Below are 6,000 nucleotides of genomic sequence, written 5' to 3'. Positions count from 1 at the left end.
ACACCAGAGTAACTCGCTGAGCAAATTCAACTTGTGCTCTCGCGAGAACTCTGGATTACCAGGGTATTAAACCAGCTCATAAAACCCACGAAAACAGGATTTCAAACAATTAGAATATTACATGACATTACACAGTAATTCCATGGTCATTGAACCAGGTTTTGGTTATTTTGGCAGTGTGGGCAGGTGCAAATCCTGCTGGAAAATGAAGTCAGCATCTCCATAAAGCTTGTCTGCTGAAGGAAGCATGAAGTGCTCTGAAAATGTCCTGGTAGACGGCTGCGTTGAGTGGACAGCACAGTGGACCAACACCAGCCGATGACATGGCTCCCCAAACCAACACAGACTGTGGAAACTTCACACTGGACTTCAAGCATCTTGGATTGTGTGCCTCTCCATTCTTCCTCCAGACTCTGGGACCTTGGTTTCCAAATGAGATGCAAAATTTGCTCTCATCAGAAAAGAGGACTTTGGTCCACTGTGCTTTATTAAATCCAGAGTCAACGCAGCCGTCTACCAGGACATTTTCAGAGCGCTTCATGCTGACTTCATTTTCCAGCAGGATTTGCACCTGCCCACACTGCCAAAATAACCAAAACCTGGTTCAGTGACCATGGTATTACTGTGTAATTACTGTGTGATTTCATGTAATATTCACATTTTTTGAAATCCTGTTTTCGTGGGTTTTATGAGCTGGAAGCCCAAATTATGTACAAATAAACAACTAAATACTTGAAATCGTTTAAGTTGTGGGCCCTGAATCTATAATCTATGGAAGTTTAACGTTTTGAATGGAATTATGGAAATAAATAAACTTTTCCATGATATTCTAATTTTTTGGAAAGGGTCTGTATATCGTGCAGGTGAAGGGTAAGGAGAGGTTTTAAATGTTGAAGAAGATAAACGACAGATTGGAACTTAGTGGTGTTATGCCTCCATGTGACATGGTCAAGTACAGACAGAAACTGATTCTCTCGGCTCAAACAAGTCTGGATTTTCACCTCCCCGTCCAATCAGAACCTGTGGAGGTGTGCGTTCAACAGCCAGGTGAGGTCACATTAAACTAGGCAACAACAGGAATGGTCATTAAAAATGCAATGTTTTTGTTTGAGTTCTTAATTTTTGACATGTAGTTTAATTTAAAAAAAATTTGAAGCATCCCCTGCTGACTTATTTGTCAATAATTAATTTTCAATATATGTGTCAATAATTAATCCAACAGGCACTTATAATGCGTACAGATCACGTGTTCCAGGCAACTGGAGGGTGTCTACAGAAACAACATTGATAATGTGGTGAGATTCCTTGATTCAAAACACAAATCCATAAGTGGCTGGTGAGTGTTATTGTTACTGACGAACACAGCGACATTACGCAGGGATCAAGTGGCTGATTAATTATAATTTAATAATAAAAAATGTTGTTGCAAATTAAAAACAGGAACCAGGAAGATGGCATCGACTTGGACTTGACATACATTTACCCCCCATATCATTGCCATGGGTACAACATGGATGTTTAGACTGGAAGCCTATAACCGGGTCAACTTGGCGCCGTCCCAGATGAGATTAATCTTTTTTTTGCATCTCTATAAAATGTCACATCCATGTTTTTGTTTTACAGATGTAGATCTTAAAATCATTTCTTGAATATGAAGCAGAATATTTCTTGAATAAGAAGCAGAGGCCACTGACTTATTTCTGTTTTCCAGTGATTTGACCTGCTGAGATGCTGGACCAGAGGAGGACAGACATGCTGTACGGACACACGCAACCAGGTAAGGTCACACACACCTCCACAATGTATGTTTTGACTGTACATAGCTGTTTCTGAGTTCTTAAAGGACAAGTTCGGTATTTTACACTTAAAGCCCTGTTTACAGATCGTATCTGATGAAATAGAACGGTTAAGATTAAATTTGGACACATGCTCCTGTCCCGAGAATTTTAGGTTTATTTCGCTTTTGTGGACCTATTTTGCCAAACGCGTCACACCCGTGATTCTTCCGTTGAGAGCTTGAATAATAGACACTCCAGCCCAGTTGGTGGCGATAATGCACCTTTGCCAATTGCAAGCAAACCACGGGCATTTCATTGAATACACAGAAGATGCAGAAGAAGAAGCGGCGGAGTAATACCGTAAAGGTGCTGCGGTCTCACAGCAAGTCAATGGAGTTGGACAAAAACTACGATAAAACCTGTTGGAATGCATATTTTTCAGCTATTTTTGATGGAACATATCAGTGAACACCCCCTGACCACTCGGTGAGTTTCACGTCTTTGTAAACGAAAGTTTAATGTGTTTTTAGGACGGAATCTTCCAGTGCATATAGACAACTGGTGGGGGGGTGAAGCGAAATAAACCTAAAATTCTCGGGACAGCAGCATGTGTCCAAATTTTAATCTTAACCGTTCTATTTCATCAGATACGATCTGTAAACAGGGCTTTAAGTGTAAAATACCGAACTTGTCCTTTAATGTTAAAAGAGTTAGACTTTTTTTTTTTTTTTTACTCACCAGCTCATTCTGACTTAAAGTTCTGATGATGAAAGTGGCAAAGAGCTTTTTTGAGATGCTAAAAGTGTCTTCTGGTTCTCTGTGCATCAGCTCCAGAAGAAAGAGCCCAAAGCCGTGTGCTGCCCAGCGGCCCAGACTCGGAGATGTGCGATTTCGGAGAGGCATTGCTGGGATGTGCTCCGCTTCCATGCCAAAGTGAATGAAGGCAGCAGCATTATTATAGCACAGTCAATGTGATATGTGATTACATTACAAATACGTTTGTGCAGTGCAACCCGCTGGAGTGCAAAGCAAGAAATATGCCCATGTGAACAGGTGGAGGTGAACTTTCAGCGGCCGATCAGCAGCAGCAATGTGCCCAACTGCTTCAACAAAAGCAGTCCAAGGCAGTGCTCAAACAAAAGGGCATTGATGTTGACAAGTGGGATTATTTTGCCATAGACTGTTCCCATCTGGCAATTCATCGCCCTGCACAGTGTATGCAGCCATCGTCACACCCAACGTCAAGCAGGAGTTCTCTCACAGTGACATCGGATCCCTCAACAGCTCGAAACATGTGGATGCGAAAAAGGAGGAGGAAAATGAATATGCCAGATATTTTGGCCTAATAAGATCCTGTCATGGGGAGATGCCCAACATGCTGCCAGGGACGAAGAGGAAGCTAATGAAGCAGATGATGGTGAGATGGATATCTGCGTTTATATTTAATATTGAAAGTGCAAAGATTTTTAAATGTCTTAAAAACATGAAAATGCAATTAGTTCAAGTTGTATCTGTGTCTGGCACAAGTGAGGATGATGATGATGAGCAGGTTGGTGAGGAAAGTGAAGACGAGCACACGGACGTCTCCCAGGGTGTAGGCATAGACTGCAGCATTTGGACAGACCGCCTCCGTCTTCAGTGCTTCATTTGTGTGTTCTTGTTTAAGGCTCTGTAGTTGACATGTTCTTTTAACTGCTGCTATTTTAATTTCTCCTCTTACTCATTCCACTTCTTCTTTCTTTTTCATAGTGTCTGCCAGTTCATCAGTTTTGTTCTTACGCACTGTTTCTATTGTCTGTATTGTAACATATTGTGTATATACTTTGCTTTATTAAAAAAAAAAGTTGTCCCCCGAAGAGGTGGGCCCAAAAAAAACAAAAGTTTTGTTCTTGTTGACATTATTTTATTTATTGTTCATTTTTATGCTGTGCTTTATTGTATATAGTTCTTTCTTGTTCCCGGAATAAAATGTCCCTGAACTCATTGTTTAATTGCATTCTTTTCATTAATTTCTTCCACATAATCTTCCAAGATTAGTGGATGATTTTGTTGCAATGAAATTGAAGCTCTGCCCTAAATACCTGGGCCCGTATTCATAAAGAATCTTAATGCAAAGAGTAGCTCCTAGTGACAAAATTCTAAGAAAATTCTTAGAAATGTGGGCGTTTACTCTTAAAATTAAAGAAAAAATCCTAGTAAAGAAAAAAGTAATTCAGAAAGCATCTTAACCCTTAAAAGAGGTCTTAAGGTCAAAATTGTTAGAAGCACGGACGAGGACTTTTTAAGAGGCTTAAGAGTTTCTTTAGCAGAGGAGAAAATGGCAGAAAGACGAAGAGGGAGAAGAAATGTGTTGCAGACAATGAATAACAGTGAGTTAATAAGACGCTATAGATTAGATCGTGCAGGGATCATGTTTGTGACTCATCTTATTAGAGACACGCTAACATCTCCGAAACAGCACAGAAATGCCATAGCGCCAGAAATGAAAGTAATCAATTACGATATTTGGCAACTGGGAAAAATCCATGTTTGATACATTAAAACCAACATTCAAAACAACATTCAAACCACCACTTAAATAGACATGCCAGCAATCAGTGTAATTGGCTTAGAATGATAAAAATTGTTCCACTCTTTCCAATCAAATACCTTATAGGAAATGAACTGCATGGTAAATAAAAAAAAGGATTTATATACACATATATAGTGTGTGTGTGTGTGTGTGTGTGTGTGTGTGTGTGAGAACGGTCAAATAGGAAAAAATTACGCATGTAATTTCAAAGTGAAGGCTTAGAGTAGACCCTATACTTAAAATCACTTTTTTTTTTTCTTCTTGGACAACCAACCAATCACAGTCTTCAAAAGATTGTGTCATACATAGCAACGGGGTCAACCCCGCCTCCTTACTAAGATGAAAGTTTTTGTCTTTTCCTTACTCAGAGTTGCTCTCAGATCGGTCCCGAATCGCCTTTAAGCTAAGACTCCTACGTAAAAGTTTTTAAGCAAAATTAAGAGTTTTCTTAGAGGATTCTTAGAATCTTTATGAATACGGGCCCAGGTTTTTGGCTTTCTGTAAGACAGTCTCTGTGCAGTCAATTACACAGGTTGTGTTTGAAAAGTGTTCTTTAAAAGCTTCGGGCAACATAGCTTTTTTATTTTTTCACGAGGCAACCAGGTAACAAGATCCTTGGTGTTTTCAGACATTATGTCTATCCAGATTCCAACAGTCTTGCTGACCTGACCTTGCAACGCTTTAAATCATCGTGCTAAATCAGCCATGACAAAGTTTAGCCTTAGTTTCATTAAGGTCATTAGGATTTGGTCCACAACAGGCATGGATGAAGAAGTAGGAGCAAATGGTTGTAGGCAGGTTACAAGGGTGTGAAACGCAATGAGCACTGTATACAAGAGGGAGTCTGCATCACTCTTCAAAACACTATCTGCAACAGGGCATGATAATTCTGGGGATGGTGTAGTGCTCGCTCTGCAGGTGATGGTTGGCCCTTTTGAATAGGTGTGATCCTCCATCTCTGGGTCTGACCACTGTGTTTGGGCATCACAGGAGGGCTTTAATGTAGAGCACGGCTCCTCATCTCGATCCATCTCTTCCGACCCATCAAGCTCATCTGAGGGTAACAATACAGTTCACAGTTATTAGGGCATTAGAGATGTTATCACTTCATCATTATTGGATTGTGCTGCTAACACATTCAGTTTTTATGATATGCATTTTAGCTTTAGTTTCTGAGAAGGGTCATTCTGTGTCAAATCAACCCAATTTCAATTTCAAGCCAAATCAAATAACCAATCGGAGGAGAGCCCTTCTAGCCAATCAGAGGCGAAAAAGGCGGTACCATCCTGGGGGAAAAAATATGCCCAGGAATAAGGTGGATACATTCCATATTAATTGTTGCATTCAGTAATGTTAACTTGACAAAACAAAGCTTTAAAACCTAACATGCATATATTTTAGACTATTGGTCAAAACTATTACGTACACATTTTAAAACTTAAACCTTTAATTTAATTTAGCTTCAGCATCTTAATGCCCTGGAAATATGCATAATATAGGCCTATAATGTGTGTCTTTACAAGCTAAAAAAAAATATATATATATATATATATATATATATATATATATATATATATATATATATATATAAAGTTCAGTAATAATAATAATAATTTTTGTATTTATAAATACTTAGGTTGGTTTGTGCTA

The sequence above is a fragment of the Leuciscus leuciscus genome, assembly GCF_965113295.1.
Source record: "Leuciscus leuciscus genome assembly, chromosome: 19".
NCBI classification, from domain to species: domain Eukaryota; kingdom Metazoa; phylum Chordata; class Actinopteri; order Cypriniformes; family Leuciscidae; genus Leuciscus; species Leuciscus leuciscus.
The sequence above is the reverse complement of the archived record's forward strand: the minus strand, read 5'-3'. Positions refer to the sequence as shown.